This window comes from Lathyrus oleraceus, chromosome 5, assembly GCF_024323335.1.
Source record: "Lathyrus oleraceus cultivar Zhongwan6 chromosome 5, CAAS_Psat_ZW6_1.0, whole genome shotgun sequence".
Lineage (NCBI taxonomy): Eukaryota > Viridiplantae > Streptophyta > Magnoliopsida > Fabales > Fabaceae > Lathyrus > Lathyrus oleraceus.
Window position 1 is genome coordinate 556,548,724 of NC_066583.1, and position 16,811 is coordinate 556,565,534.

Sequence of the window (16,811 nt, forward strand, 5' to 3'; positions counted from 1 at the left end):
ATATGAAATGAATGTACAAAAGGTAGGGTGCAAATTTGAGGTGCTACACCAGCCACCATTGGATCATGTCAGCACTCAAAGACCCCAAACACCTCAGGAAAATCGTGGAGACCTCGAAGGCAGACTAGCGCACATGGATGTGGAACAGGGGGACGTTTCGATCGGGCCGGTCATTGAATTTTTGATCAATTCCATGTAATTTTTATTATAACATAAATAATTTTTTTTTAATATTTTATTTAATTCATTGTTAAATTAACCAATAAAAATAAAAAACAATTAAGGTGTATGTGCCAGATGAATTGGCGCATACACCATTGCATATGCCCATGCGCCAAGGTTGCTAGTGCCTACTGTAAGACCCCAATTTTGGCCCTAAGATCCCTCATGGCCCATAACATCTCATATCATGGCTTCAAGGATCATTGCATACCCTAGCTTCCCTCCTAGTGGGTGGGATACCTTGTGAGTGTGGTTCTTGATCACCAAGCATGTATTGCATTTGTATATCTTTGCTTTTCATATGTTTACTAACCAAATGTACAAAAATATTGTCATCTAACCTTGTTGCTTGCAGATGAAGCCAACTAGGTCAAAACAGTCAAATCAGGCATTGAGCAATGGATGGTGACCATTCTTGAAGAATTTGGGCACCATGATCATTCATAAAGAGTTCATATAACTTGTGATATCATTTGTAATCAAGATCTCAATTGAAAGAGGCTTGGAATTCATCAGAACATGGCCCAGTCATCCAAAACCCTAGAAAAGTCAACAAAAGTCCATTGTAGTCAACTGTGGTCAACTGTACATTTAATCAGGAATTGGAAGGTGTGATATGGTTGGAAAAGCCTCATTCATGTCTATATGAGCCTCATTTGGCATTTCAAAGATCAAGGTTGAAGGATTTGAAGTCAGACAAAAAGTTTCCCAAAATGGAAATGACCTGTAATTCTCACCTGCCCAAAATGGAAAGTTTTTCTCCCCAAAATTACTTCATCATACAAGCTTCAAATCAAATTTTTCCCAACATGAAAGTTGAAGATCTTGTTCTCACCATTCCAAAAAGTCCAAGAACACTCAATTCCCATGTGTGGTTGACAAGATATGGTCTAATCATTTTCCAAAAATGCCTAAATTCAAAGTGGCATAACTTTCACATGGAATGGCCAAATTGGATGGTTCTTCTTTGAGAAAACCACATTTAACATGTACTTTCATAATCCATCATCACATTTTGCCAAAAGCCTTCACATAAAAAGGTCATTTTTCAAGTGTACTAATTAAAAACCAAGGGCAAAATGGTCCAACTTTCAAATTACATGGAATTTTGACATGGGACTTTTTCCAACACATCACAAATGGTATTCGGAACTTGCTTGAACCAAGTTTGGACTGAAAAATTGGCTGCATAAGAGAAAGGGTATTTTGGCCAAAGCATGAAAAATGCACTTTGTACTAATCATCAAAAATTGCCTAATCATGATTTAAGTTTGGATTAAGGGCAAGTATATAAGCTTAATTGTAACTGTTTTTCAGGGGATGCTAATCACTTTTTCAGATCCAATCCAAAAACTCTCCAATTCTCTCAAAAATTTCCCAATTCTCATTCACTTTTTTCATCAAATTCTTCAATAATTCTCCATTGTTTTGGCAATTTCTTGGTGATTTCTTCATGTGCAGGTGATTATGTGATTTTGTTTTTGGAGATTGAAGCAAAACTCGTGCAAGAACACCAACTGTCCAAGCATCACTCATCAATGGCAATTGGCGAATCTTCATGATCCAAGCATCGTCGAGCTGAAAGTTCTTCACCAATCATCTTCCTCATCATCATCCTTCATCTGTTTTCAAGAATTGGATCAAAACAAGCAAGGATTCCACACTGCCACTTCAAGAAGGTAAGAATTCGAAATCTCTAATTATCGCAATTGCCATATGGATTCAGTAGATCTTTGAACGTAGAGTGTATTGACGCTTGAATCGTTTGATTTCATCCACTAATCATCAAGATATTGTGAATCAAAGTTTGTGTACCAAAACTTCTTTCGATCGGATCTTTATGCACGTTAATCTTTAGACAATTTCGTTGCTATAACTGTAACCTACATGGAGAGACGGAGAGAACGGTATATGACTTTCTCATTTTCGTGAAGAATCGCTCATAACCAAATTCTGGAAATGAAACGCGAGGAAGAAGCTGAAATTTCCGTCCAAACGCGTGCCAGATCCGTGCTGGCTTGGTTTCTTTTCGAATTGGTGTTTCCCGCCCTGGCCAGCGAATCGTGTGGTGACACCGCATTAAGTTAAACGGCTGCGTTTTGGGCCAGGACGCGCTAATTACCATATTGCCATTCGCTGAATTAATTAAATCATATTAAACTTAAATAATTATTTCATAATATAACAAAACTTCTAAAAATCATATTAAATTCAATTTTAGTCCAAATTAATTGGGACTTTTTTTGTTGGATCCCAAATTTCCTCTAGATTTTTTTTGGCATAGAAACTTAAGTTGTGCCTGGTAAAATTTTGGATTGGCTTATTGATCTTGATCATGTGTGCTATATTCATATGTTTTTACCATTTTAATCACAAAATAATCATGCTAGCTCCAAATTTAATGAAATTTCATATGATGATTCTTGACTCACTCCTAGAGATTTTGATGTATAATTTGTGATTTTTAGATCTCTGGTTTGATAGATATGATTTAATCTTTTTTAGTGTGACAATATGTGTCACACTATGCTATGCTGAGTTCATGATTTAATTTTCCATGCTTATGCTTTGCCTATGGCTCTGATTTTTTGCATGAGATATCTTTTATATGTTAGGTTTCACCCTGATTTTTTGTGGATTTAATTGATCCATTTTCTAATTGATTTGGATTTTTGATTGCTGTTTAGCATTTTTGGATTATGTCTTGAGTAGCAAACTTACATGTATTGTTAAATGCTCATCCCTTATCCCATGAATATGAAATTTGGTGGAGTGCTTCCTAACATGTATAGCTTCAATTTTGCTTTGGTCCCATTCATTTATAATTTGATCTCACTGTTTTACCATTGATTGAAGTTGGTGTACATTTCGGTGACCTAATTTGGTTGTGTTTTTGCATGCCTTGACATGTTGATTTAATTCCCATAGTTCCTTTTGTCCAAATTGCATGAAAATTGATATGCTGCTTATTGGGTATGTCCTCTTTAGGATACAATTTTTGTAGAATTTATTGAGCTGTTTTGATATTTGTTTGGATGTAATCATTCTGGTTGCTCATATGTGATTCAACTTTGCTTACTTTGAGTTAATTTGTGCATGAAATGAAATTAGTGCATAGTTTGGATATGAGACTAATTGGGATCTCTTCTTATTTGAATTATCTTGGTTTTGATCATGTTTCACTTGCTGTTTTAAGATTTTTCCCTCTTCTGGACCCTAGGCTTGTCCTAGTGGTCTTGTTACTCATGTTTGAGTTTGACTTTGACTTTTCAGGTTAAGAAGCAAAGTGCTTTAAAGGAACTAATGCAAGTTGAATTGTTTCATTTGATTATTGTGGACTAACTTGTCTTGTGTTGTAGGGTGCTTGGTTCACTTGAGCTTGGTGCTATGCACATTATTGTTTGATTGTTGATTGATTCTTATGTTGTTGTTTTGTTTATGTTGGGATGCTGATTATATTTGATTGATTTCAGGTACCCTTAGTTGCTCAGTTCTCTTAAGAACTTGCTTTGCTTTGCTTAATAGCAATTTGCATTGAGGTAGACTCTCTTGTCTCCATGTAGTCTGGAAGACCTGGCTTGTTACTTAGCCAGGCAACTGTCTGAAGTCCTCCTTAAGAGGCAATGTTTGTGATTGTTTATGTTTGTCCCCAAGCAGGTAAAGCCCTTTTAATAACGCAATTGGTGGATATAAGAGATATGTAGCCTATCTCCCACTATTCTGTGAGTCTTCTCCTTGCTCCCATTACATGGTTGTAGCATTGAGATCTAAACCCAAGATCTATCGAGTCTAATTTGTGGAGAGAGTTCCCCCTTTCTGAACTCCCACACCTTCTGATATTCAATACTCTCCCTGACCAGGGATAAGAGTGATGAGGCACACCCCTCATATCCTTTCATCTGCTTCACCTTAGCCCCTCAATGACAAGGTTAAGAGCAACTTTAACCCTATTCCAGTTGGCTTTAATGCCTCACCCTTTTGCTTGAGCCTAATTGAATGGTTATAGTGTGTGCTACTTGAATTTATGTGATTGATTACTTGATTCACATATACATGATTACTTGATTTGCTATTGTGCATTTACCATCATTGATTGCCATTAGTGCATGATCATTTCATTTGTCCTCGTGACATTGATGTTTTCCCATTGAGGACAATTGTAAGTCCATATTGATTGGCTTTTGTTCCTATGACATGGAAGGGATAGAGTGTAAGACCACTTCATTGGTCACTCATATCCTCTTTGCTCTTTGATTGAGCTTGTTGTTGTATGTGAGGATTCATTGTAAGCCCATGTAACTTGGCATCTGTTTTCCTATGATCATTGTGGAGGTTAACCTAAGTCCAGATAGATTGGCAGTTGACTCCCATGTTTTGTTTTTGTTTTGCTTTATGAGATTGGAGTAAGACCATTTATTGGCATCCGGTATCATTGCTTTATTTTAGGAGATTGGTGTAAATCCATTTATTGGTATCCGGTATCCGCTTTTGTGTGAGATTGGAGTAAGACCATTGAGTGGCATCCGGTATCACCTTGTCTTTTATTTTACTAACTTGCCTTGTCCCTCATTCCAAAGGACACACTTGAATCATCTTCTATATGATTTCAAGAGGTGAACCTCTAGGAAGTTTTACACTCCACCATCCATTTTTGTTACAAATCCTTTTCGCATTGTTGACTTTTCAAACTTGTATATACATGTTGTGCAAACATTCTCGCCTCTTCCAAATTAGAAACTTGGACCTTAAGTCCATGATTTTCCAAACTTCATTTTTGTAAATACTTCATTTTGAATTGACTTTAATAATACTTTGACCATACTTTGTAAATAATCCCAAATCAATTAACTTCACTCATTCAAATGATTTTGTGGCTTTGTCCATGTTTGTTAAGTTTTCATACATTAGCTATAGGTTTGATTTACCCTAGTTGGTTGATATTAATCTCACCTATTTGTCCTTAGTTGATTGAATTGTAAGTCTTCCTTGCTTATTATAGGGTTAACCCCTCTCTAGCAAGTTGAAGCTTTTCTCACATGGTGGACTTGTTGTTTCTTAAGGTTGAGTTTTCTCCCGTGGGTAACGTAAGACCTTAGAGCTTGTGTTTTAAAATTGAATCCACTAACTTTTGGAAATTTTTAGCCGAACTACGGCGTTTTGATCCTTACCTTTGATGGAAGGTACGTAGGCAACGGGTTCATCCGTTCGAACACAAAAATAATCAACATGTACATTCTTTTCTCATCATCCCATTCATGTTTGCACAATATGTCAAAACAAATAAATATTTTTCTTATACAACAAGTGTGAAAAAGGTTCCCTAGGAGTACCTAGGACGTGATGGGTGCCTAACACCTTCCCATTGCGTAATTTACCCCTTACCCGATCTCTGATCTTTTCATTGGTTTTCTACGTGTAAAACTTCTTAGGCTTTTGTTCGCTTTTTAGCCAGTCCTTTGGATAAATAAAAGTGCGGTGGCGACTCTATGTTTATTGTATACTTTGATTATGATTTAATCAATAGATCATATAGCGACGAATACACCGCTACACCTACATGTAATGCTTTGAAAGCATGCGCCAGCACCAATAGCGCCTCCTCTTCATATTAAATGGATGCGTCAGTTGATATTACGCATCTGTTTGGAAAGGTGGTTATTCCGGTAATTTTTTTGAAAAATTGGTTATTTCGGAAATTAATTTGAAAAATATGGTTATTTTTAAAAAAATTCAAATTTTTTAATGACAAATAATAATATATAAAAAGGGGTGATTAATCATTAAAGTACAATAAAGGAATCACAAAGCACAAGAAGTGTCAAAAGAAAATAAAAGAGCAAAAGGTATAATAAAAGAAAGAAAGAAACAACAAATACAATCCAACCAAAACTATCGACCAAAAGTTCCCTGCAAATAAAGGCTCAAGCTAATAACAAAATAAACCATGCTGACAAATGTTAGACGTTTAGTCGCCAAATTCACCATCAACAAATCAAAACTCATTAAAAGAGCACAAAAAACCAAAAGCCAGAACCTACCTCTTAAGTAAGGAAAACACTCGAATGTGTTATTATAATATTGGATAGTTTACTAGGCCTAAGAGAAAAATAATCCAAGATGAAATAGGGGGTGGCGAGAGCTTAAAAGAAGCGGGTCACTCAGAGCGTACAAAGCGAGGTGGTCACCAAAAGAACGTTGCAGGTAGCCCAGTTAGGCTTAAGCCCAAAATAAATTATTTTTCTCATATAATACATGTGGTTTCTGAGGTGTTTAAGGAGAAGTTTCTAGGGAATGTGAGAGAGGGGAAAACCATTGTTTCCACGACTTAGTGGTGGCCTAGTCTACTCCGCTCCAAGTTTCCTAGGAGAAAGGGAAAAATTGTCTCATGGCTTTTTGGCCCAGGATTAGACAATCCTCTATAAATAACTTGATCCCATAATAGGGAGGGGAATCACAAATTTTCAAAAGACACAAATGCTGAGAAAGATTTTCTCACTGTTATTGCGTGAGTCGGCTTTACAAATTTCATTCACCCTAATCACACAAAAATCGTGATTGTCATCATTATTAAACACTAGAAAACACAGGGACCATTGGCCATTCGTTGAAGTCATGCAACAAATCCTCTTGTTTCATCTAAGCGAGCATATTTTTTCACTATTGTACTTTTAGTAAGTACAATTGGTATGCACCGTGTGGCCTGGTAAAAATAAATGGGTCACACCCATCTTAAGCTCACAAGTCGCCTCAATCATCTCTTGAGCATGGTGACAAGGCATGGCATCGTAACACCCACCTAAGCAATCACATTTGTTCACACCATAACATGGAGATTTGTTAGATGTATGGAATTTATCTCATATTGTAGGAGAAACGCTCGACAACTCCTTCCATTTGAGTAGGCTTTACAACTTTCGTTTAACCTAAGCACACCAGAATCAGTCAAATGTGTGATGGTCATCCTTATCGCACTCTAGGAAACACATGGACCATTGGCCATTTGTTGAAGTCACACGACAAAACTTCTTGCTTCATCTAGGCGAGTAGGTTTTTTCACTATTGTACTTTTAAGTACAATATTATATAGAATTTTTTAATTTAATCATTCGATAAGATAATTAATTTTTCTTATTAATATTTTTATAATATATATATAGCTTTTACATATAAGAAAAAAAAACCAAATGGACGTTGTACATCCCGGAATTCTGAAAGTCGAGTTATAAGTCATTGGGGCCGAGTAGGGAAAAGTCGGTATGTCAGGTACTTCTAGGAAGTAACGAGTGCCAAGTTGCTACATATGTGACAAGTAGGAAGACGGGTTGTATGATTCTCAAAGACATGTTTTCGGACAGTGCGTATAATTGATGTAACGATTATAGGGTAGTTCTGTGGTTGCATGTCAGTTACAGAAAGTAATAAAATGGAAGTTACATGATAATAATAAGGGCGACTGGCGTTATGATCATCGTTTAATCATGAGACTTGAGGAGGAACTTCTTAACGATCTTAGGAAGTGAAATGGGTACAAAAGGACTCCCCATTAAGGAAAAATGGAGGCAAGTGTGTCGCATTACGCGAAAAACCGGCGGGAAAACAAGAACAACAGAGCCGCCACCGTGCGTTATTTATCCCAAAAGAGGGAAAGGAAACACTCGAAGTAAACCTGGAAAAAGCATGGTCTCGCGACCAAAGAGAATGGGATCGGGAGTCGGTTATGCGAAGGGAAGGTATTAGCACCCCTACGCATCCGTCGTACTCGACGGGATCCACGCACAATAGGAAGGAAAATGGTTGCTGAAACACTGCTCAAACACACACACTGGCTGAAAGAGACACAAGAAACAAACAAGACTGACTCGACAGGATATCGCATCCTGGGCCTACTTAGTCTATCAGGCATAGACATCAGAGTCAAAGTAGTTCGGACTGGGGAAAAACATGCTCGCTAGGATGTCGCATCCTATGCATACGTATCTCCTTTGGACGAAGGAGAATCAGAGCATTCGTAGCTCGGCTAATACGCACACAAACTAACACAGGCGAAGGCAAACGTGGAGCCCGAATGCCAATCACTGGACTTACATTAGCATCCGAACCAAAACACACACAAGAAGGCAAACGTGGAGCCTGAATGCCAATCACTGGACTTACATCAGCATCCGAACCAAAACACACACTGGAACCCGAATGCCACTCAATGGACTTACATCAGCTTCCAAGCACACAACAACACAAAACAAAGACACAGGCGCCCGGAGAGATCTTCTCATCTCCTGCCTACGTACCTCATCTGGTATGAGGATCAGGGCGACGTAGTTCCCCTACGCAGGGATACAGGATTAGCCTAACCAGATAACAGAGGGAGACATAACTAGGGAGACTAACTCGAGCCTAGATGTTATCATGCAAAATCATCCCTAAGTCAAGGTTTCTAGCTAACTTGCACAGGAAGCAAGCCTATCCTAAAGCACAAGCAATAGCAAACAGTCACAAACAGCACACACTATATGCACACAAGTGAGGCTCAAACAAGGGTGGGGCTGCAAGAGCAAGCCATCTGTACAGGGTGAGAGGTAGTTCTTAACCTTGCCATTGAGGGGCTAAGGTGAAGTTGATGAAAGGTGAGTGAAGATAAGACTTCACAGCTCTTATCCCTGGTCAGGGAGAGCTTCAGACAATGAAGTGTGGGTCCAGAAAGTGGGAACCCTTCTACACTTGCGACACTGACTCAACTGATCTTGGGTTTATATCCCAATGCATCAACACAGTGGTGTGAGCAGAGGGATGACTCAACAGAATAGCAGGGGATGGATTGCACATCCCTTGGGTTCTGCCAATTGCCTTATCAGAAGGTCTTTACCTGCTTGGGGACAAAAATAAACAAGCACAAACATTGCCTCTTAAGGAGGACTTCAGACAGGTGCCTGGCCAAGTAACAGGCCAGGTCTTCCAGACTACATGGAGACAAGAATGTTATACCTCAGTGCAAATTGCTTATCAAGCAAAGCAAAGCAATATTAGCAACTAATGTACCTGAAATCAATCAAATATCATCAGTATACCAATCAAAGAACTAAACAGCAAATGGTTCACAATTAGCTATACACAGACAAACACAATCCAATGCACCAAAGTGCAAGCAACTCAAAGGAGTCAAGCATCCTACAACATAAACCAAGTTAGTTTACAATATCAAATGACATCTCGATCAAATGTGAATCCACCTCCTTAAGGTATTTTGCTTCTTAACCTGAAAATCACATTCAAACATGAGATACAAGACCACTAGGACAAGCCTAGGGTCAAAAAGAAGTGAAAAAGTCAAAACAGCAAATGACACATGATCAACATCAACATTAACCAAATACAAAGAGAATCCAATTGGTCTCACATCTAAACTATGCACCAAATTAATTTCATGCACAATTTAAGTCAAGCTAGGCAAATGTGAATCATATAGGAGCAAACAGAATGATCTCACTCAAACAAATACCTAAACAGCTCAATAAATTCCAAAAAAATTCCAGCCCAAACAGGACACATTCAACGAGCTACATATCAATTTTCATGCCATTTGGACAAAAGGAAGTAGGTCAATGAAAATCATGAAATCAGGACAAATGCAAACAAGCCAACACATGGTAGCAAAATGAGCATCAACTTCAATCAAATGCCAAACAGTGAGAACAATTAAGAAATGAATGGGACCAAAGCCAAATTGACAATGAACATGTTATGAATCACTCCATAAAATTTCACATTCATATGATATGGTATGAGCATTTCACAAGACTTGGAAGTCAATCACTCAAACAAAACCCTAAAATGTCTAAACAGCAAACAAAAATCACAATTAAATGGAAAATGAATCAACAATTCATACAAAAATTCATGGCAAAACTAGACATACAGAGGAGATCACATGCAAAATTTGAAGTCAATTGGCAAAGCATAGGCATACCAAATAAAATCATGAAGTTGACCTAACCTAGTGTGACACACATTGTCACACTCAACTTGCACACATCATATCTTGCAAACCATAAATCCAAAATTCACAAACTATACATAAAAATAACCGGAAATGAGTCAAGAATTAGCATGTGAAATTTCATTCAATTTGGACAATGTATGAGGATTTCAAGTTAAAAATGGTGAAACATATACAAAATGCACACAAGTCAAAGATCCATAGGCCAAGTCAAAAATTCTTCAAGCACAACTTGGATTATCATACCGATAAAAAACTAGATTAAATTTGGAACCTAACAAAAAACTCCCACTGAATTTGGATTAAAATTGAATTTTCTATGATTTTTTGAAGTTTTGTTAATTATTGAAATAATTATTTAAGTTTTTAATGAATTAAATTAATTCTGGTGGCAATTTTGTAATTCTCTCCAGCCAGGCCTAAAACGCACAGTAGCACATTAATGCGGTGGCGCAATGCTATTCGTCCGTGTCATACCCCAAAATTTGCCCATTAATATTTCAAGACATTTCAGGGCACTCCGACTCATTTTTATGACACTTAAAGGAACAAAGGCCCAGCTCGCGAATGACCCAAAATGGCCTACTCGCTACACGCTCACCTAGTGATAATATGAAAGTGGTTTATTTGGAAGCGGAGGAAAAGGGGTGCAAAAAGGAAAGAAAACCAACCAAACAGCAAAGCCCAACCCAAAGTACAAGAACACGGGTGTGGCATCTGTGACGAGCGTCACAGAGGCTGTGACGAGCGTCACGCCTCGCACACCCCTGTGACGGGCGTCACACATGGTGTGACGAACGTCACACCATTCCCCTACTTTGTGGGCGCAGGCAACGCTTCGGAGACTTGAAGATCCGTTGGGCCCTATATCCACGTACGTGTTGAAGACTTTTTTTTTTTGGCAGCAGGCATGACCTAATGACAACAATATAAATAGCCGCCTTGAAAACCTAAAAGGGGAGCTTTTTCCGATATTCTTTTTCCTTTGCCGTTTTCGCCTTTGCATTTTTTCTTCTTTTCCAGCAGCTTAGGCATTGTGTTTTACAAGTGCCACACTATTTCTTTTGCAATTCCGGATTCCCTTTTGGTATTTAGTTAATTCTTTTCGCACAATAGTTTCTACAACGGAAACTATTGTGTGCCTTTTTACCGAATCTAATCTTACGGCGGCAGCAAGGTCACCTCCGCTCAATTCTATCCGATCGGCCAATTCAAGGTTGCGACTCAATTGCAAACAGGTTTGCGTTACTATTATCGCTTTATGTTCCTAATTCACATGGGATATCATAATTGAGATTCATAAATATATTTGAGGCTTTGCATGTAACTTAAGTATGCCTGGATACTTTGAATTGTTGTAATGGATGCCGCTGTTCTTCGTCCTATTTTGATCTTTGCCCATCTGACCTGTTTTATCATAACCATGCTTTGTTTACCTATTACTTTGGTGCAACTCTCGATTGCACCCTGATTTGGTATTCTAACCCGTTTGCTGAATTTTGCAAAGGTTCATATGTCCCAGGAAAAGATTGCTGTTTAGGTCTCCCACTTTATTTGTGGGATACCCTTGTGGAGACTCACCCTAAGTGGCCTAATTAATTTTAATGTGTTCATTTTAATGTCTTAATTTTAATGTATTAATTTTAATGTATTAATTTTAATGTATTGATTTTAGTATGGACTTAATTACTTAATTGACTTTAAAATATGACCTTTAAATAAGCGATCTTGGACCTCTCTTTGCTGCCTTACGGTATTACGGTATAACGGTCATGTCCCGCGAATGTGGGGATACACTTAGCAATGGCCCTTCGATTAAATCATCATAAAATAAATCATGGTCCCTCGGATGTTGCCTTCGAAAATACAATTTTGTCCCGCGATGACCCTTCGGTGTAGCCTACGGTTAAATGATGATCGTCCCTTCGAATGCTAAGGTATCCTCACAACTGTTGCCTTCAGTGACCTATCAATGACCCTACGATGACCCTTTTACATCCCAAGGATAAAACTACTTACTTCTCAATAGTAAGGACAGTTTTACCCTCAGAAGGATAGGAAACGCCCGGAAAGACCTCGGACAGGTATAACCTTAATTGCTCATTCATAACCAAAAAATATACTTTTCACCTCACACCTTTCAAACATCTTTTTGGAAAATCACCACTTAGCATACATCCGCACTAGGATCATTGCCGAGTTATATTTTTCTAAACTATTTTCTAAATTAAAACGAGATAACCACTTTGTATACATTCATGCAAGAATCATTACAAAGTTAAATTCTCGTTTTCAAAACGTTTTTCATACATTTCTCAACCACCTTTTTCAAACAAAGAAAACATAAATGATTGAGCAATTAAGAGCCCATGGATAACCATGGATACGAAGGGTGCCTAACACCTTCCCTTTGTATAAAGTACCTCCCGAACCTAAGAATTTACAATTAAGGTCTTTCCTGTTCTTTTCCACCTTTCCTTATGGGATAAAAGAAAAGTCGGTGGCGACTCTTGTTATCCGCGACATTGCGATAAAAAGCAAAACACCCCAAGTCAGTTCACCGTATGACAGAACTGGCGACTCTGCTGGGGATTACAAAGAGAGGTCCATCTTAAAAAAAAAAAAAATCATTTATGTTTTATCATTCCTTCTTTTAAGGGGGCTTTGAGTGAAAGATCCTACACCCGGATCTAGTGTACCTTAGGTAAGTAGCAATAGATCATCGCGACTATCCGGCGTATACTGGAATGGTCAAAATGATAGCTACGGTTAATGCGACACTTTGGTTGTCCTGATGTTCCTCATGTTACTTGAGGAAAAATTTGGCTTCCGCGTGGTGTCATTAAAGCATTAACCAGACCTTTAGAACCCTAGTAGACTCATCCTAGCCATTAGAAAGTAGTGAGATAACTGACTTCGGTTCCGACTGAGGTTGGTTGATACTCGATACTACACTCTTTGAGATTGGACTTTAGGGAAGCTTCGGTCAACCACTTGGTGTTGCACTGAAGTGGACCTAAAGAAAGGTCGATGATTTGAGATCCTTCTAGAACCCGGTTACTATTCTAGGACAGGTTGAACCAACCAAACTTCAGTGGGGAGGGTACTTACCTATGGAACTCATGCAAGCCTTAAAACTTAGGAATGATTGTTGTGTGACTTGCTTGTGCTTGTTATTTATTTAACCTCATAACATCATAACATCATAACATCATAACCTCATGACATCATAACATTGTACTAACCATTTCAAGGACTTAGGAATTTAGCTTTGCTCTGTTGAACAGGCTATGGCTCCCAGGAAGACCATCCGGATCAATTTTGTAGCAATCTCTCCTCAACTCAAGGATTTAGTGTCAGAACTTCCCGATCATGCTCAGTTCATCAAGAAACACGGTCATCTCCTCAATTTGGTTACCACTGGTTTCAAAGAAGATATGATGAGAGTCCTATTCCAGTTCTTCGATCCCAAACATCATTGCTTCACTTTCCCAGATTATCAGTTGGTACCCACATTAGAAGAATTCTCCCAGCTGCTTGGGATACCTATCCTGGATCAAATACCTTTCAGTGGTTTAGAAAAGAGGCCAAAATCTGAAGAAGTTGCCGCAGCTTTACACATGACGAAGTCCGACATCGAAGCTAATTGGGTAACAAGGAGTGGAGTTAAGGGTTTACTTGCCAAATTCCTGACAAATAAGGCCCGAGAATTCTTAAAAGTTATGAACGTCCGTGCTTTCGAAGACATCCTGGCATTGCTAATCTATGGCTTGGTGTTATTCCCTAATCCAGACCAATTCATAGACATGAATGCTATTAAGATATTTCTCACTCATAACCCTGTACCTACCTTGCTGGGAGACATTCTGCATTCCCTCCACACTCGTACCATGAAAAGGCAAGGGACTCTCATGTGCTGCATACCTCTATTGTCTAGGTGGTTTATTTCACACCTTCCTCAATCAGTCTTGAAGAATGAGCAAAATCTGAGATGGTCTCAAAGGATAATGTCACTCTCCCATTCAGACATCTGTTGGTGTCCTCAGTTCAAGGAAAATGTTACCATCATCGATCGTTGTGGCGAGTTCCCTAATGTACCACTCCTAGGAATAAGAGGAGGTATTACTTACAATCCTGCTTTAGCTCTGCGACAGTTTGGTTGTGCTCGAAGAGATGGCCCACATGAAATGATCATTGAGGGCATTGTGTTCGACTATGACAACGATTCCCAAGGTCACTGTCAAAGATTTGTACGAGCTTGGGGCATGGTGAAGAGAGGTACGGTAGGACAAAAAAATTCTATTCCTATGGAACCTTATCTCAGATGGGTGCGCGCCAGAGCTCGTGAACTTGTCATGCCATATCTTGCAATCGGACCTCAGATTGTCGAACCTGAAGCTGAAGGAGGTGCTCCTCAGATCATTCCTTATCCAGATATGCCTACCAACATTGAGGAACTAAAGAGATCCTGGATCCAGTTGAGAGAAGAAAGGGATACTTTCGAGACTCAGTTCGTCGCAGAAAGGAAGAAAGTGTTAGAACTTACCAGTCAGCTTAATGAGGAACGAAGACTCAATGCGTATCTTCGCCCAAAAAGAAGTCGCCCCTGGGAGACTTGAGCTTTCATTGTATTTTTATTATCATTCCTTTTGTAATGAACATTGATCAAAGAAATTAGCGATAAACATTTCTCTCTTGTTGGTGATTTACGCAAAGTTAAATTCCAAAAGGCCTTGAAAACATTTCATGCATTGCATAGCATAACATAGCATAACAGGTACGCTAAAGGGATCAGTGTTCTCACGGTTTTCCTCCAAACAGAAAAATGGATCTCGAACAAACTGTCAAGGATCTCCAGACTCAGAATGCTCAATTCAAGGAGATGATGCTAAGCTTATCCAAGGGGCAGGAGGAACTGAAGGCTCTGTTGTTCGAAAAGAAGAAAGACAAGAAAGCTGTGAGTTTCATTAACCCGGGAAGAAGGCGTAAAGGACAGGCTATGGGAATCAAACTTGGAATCCCGAATGGTCCAGAAGAGGGGGCGGAGAATGACTCAGAGGAAGAGAATGCTGATTTCTCCAACCCTGAGGATGACGACGAGGACTATGAAAATGAACAGTACTCTCCAAGAGATGATAAGTACAAATTGCTGGAAGAACGCATGCTAGCTATGGAAGGTCAGAAGACGCCTGGTCTAGATTTCGAAAGTTTGGGTCTGGTCTCCGATGTGACCATTCCCCGCAAATTCAAAATCCCCACTTTCACTAAGTACGATGGTGCATCCTGTCCTCAAATGCATTTAAGGGCTTATGTGAGAAAGATTCAGCCGCACACCACTGACAAGAAACTATGGATCCATTTCTTCCAAGAGAGTCTGTCTGGCACACAATTGGAGTGGTATTATCAGCTCGAGAGCTCTGACATCCACACATGGACTGATTTAGCAACTGCTTTCTATAAACAGTACCAGTATAATTCTGAACTAGCGCCTACTCGGCTACAGTTGCAGAATATGACTATGGGATCTAAAGAAAGCTTCAAAGAGTATGCTCAAAAATGGAGAGATTTGGCTGGCAGAGTCAAACCTCCTCTGACTGACAGAGAGTTAGTGGACATGTTCATGAGCACATTGACTGGCCCATTCTACAGCCATCTACTGGGAAGTTCTTCATCAGGTTTCACTGAACTTATACTGACAGGTGAACGGGTAGAGAGCGGCATTCGAAGTGGAAAGATACAGGCAACTACTTCTGCAAGCACCAAAAGGTCCTATCAGGGAAAGAATGAATCAAATGCTGTGTACAGTGAAAGGAAGCATAACAAGAAGAATCGTGACCATACTGTTGGGGCAGTTACAATTGCCGCCCCGCCAGCTCAAAACTTCCAGCAAAGACCAGACAGACCAAGAAGGCAGTTTACCAAGCTCAATATGACTTTAGCACAAGCACTGCAAAGTATGCTAAAGGTAAACTTAATCACTCTCAGAGGTCCTCCTGCAAATGTCAACACTACTTCGCCTCGTTATAATCCCAATGCCAGGTGTGCATATCACTCCGATAGCCCCGGGCACGATACAAACGATTGTTGGTTGTTGAAGAACAAAATTCAGGATATGATCGACGCTGGGGAAATTGAGTTCGAGCCTCCGGAGACTCCTAATGTCATCACTGCCCCTCTGCCTAATCATGACAAGACTGTCAATGCTGTGGAGGATACTGATAACGGTTGTGACTTGGATAGCTGGATTCTCCCAATAATTGATGATGGACTCAATAATTGGAAGGCTGAAGACACTATCCCGATTTTCTCTAGTCAGGAGTAATTGTTATTGCTATTTTAGTGTTTCAAAGCATTGTGTCTATACCCGGGGCATAATAGCTAATTTTTCAAGGGTTTGTCATTTTTCATAAGCATATTCATATTCAATAAATCAATGGACTTTTTGCATTCAAATATTGCGCTCTTTATCTTTCCTGTCATTTTTCAAACAAGCTATGTTTTCTTGCACACACTCACGTAACAATTTGCCGATCCATATCCACTCTGGATCCTGTTGGTAATGACTCTGCTACTGTTCATTATGACTTTGAAAATC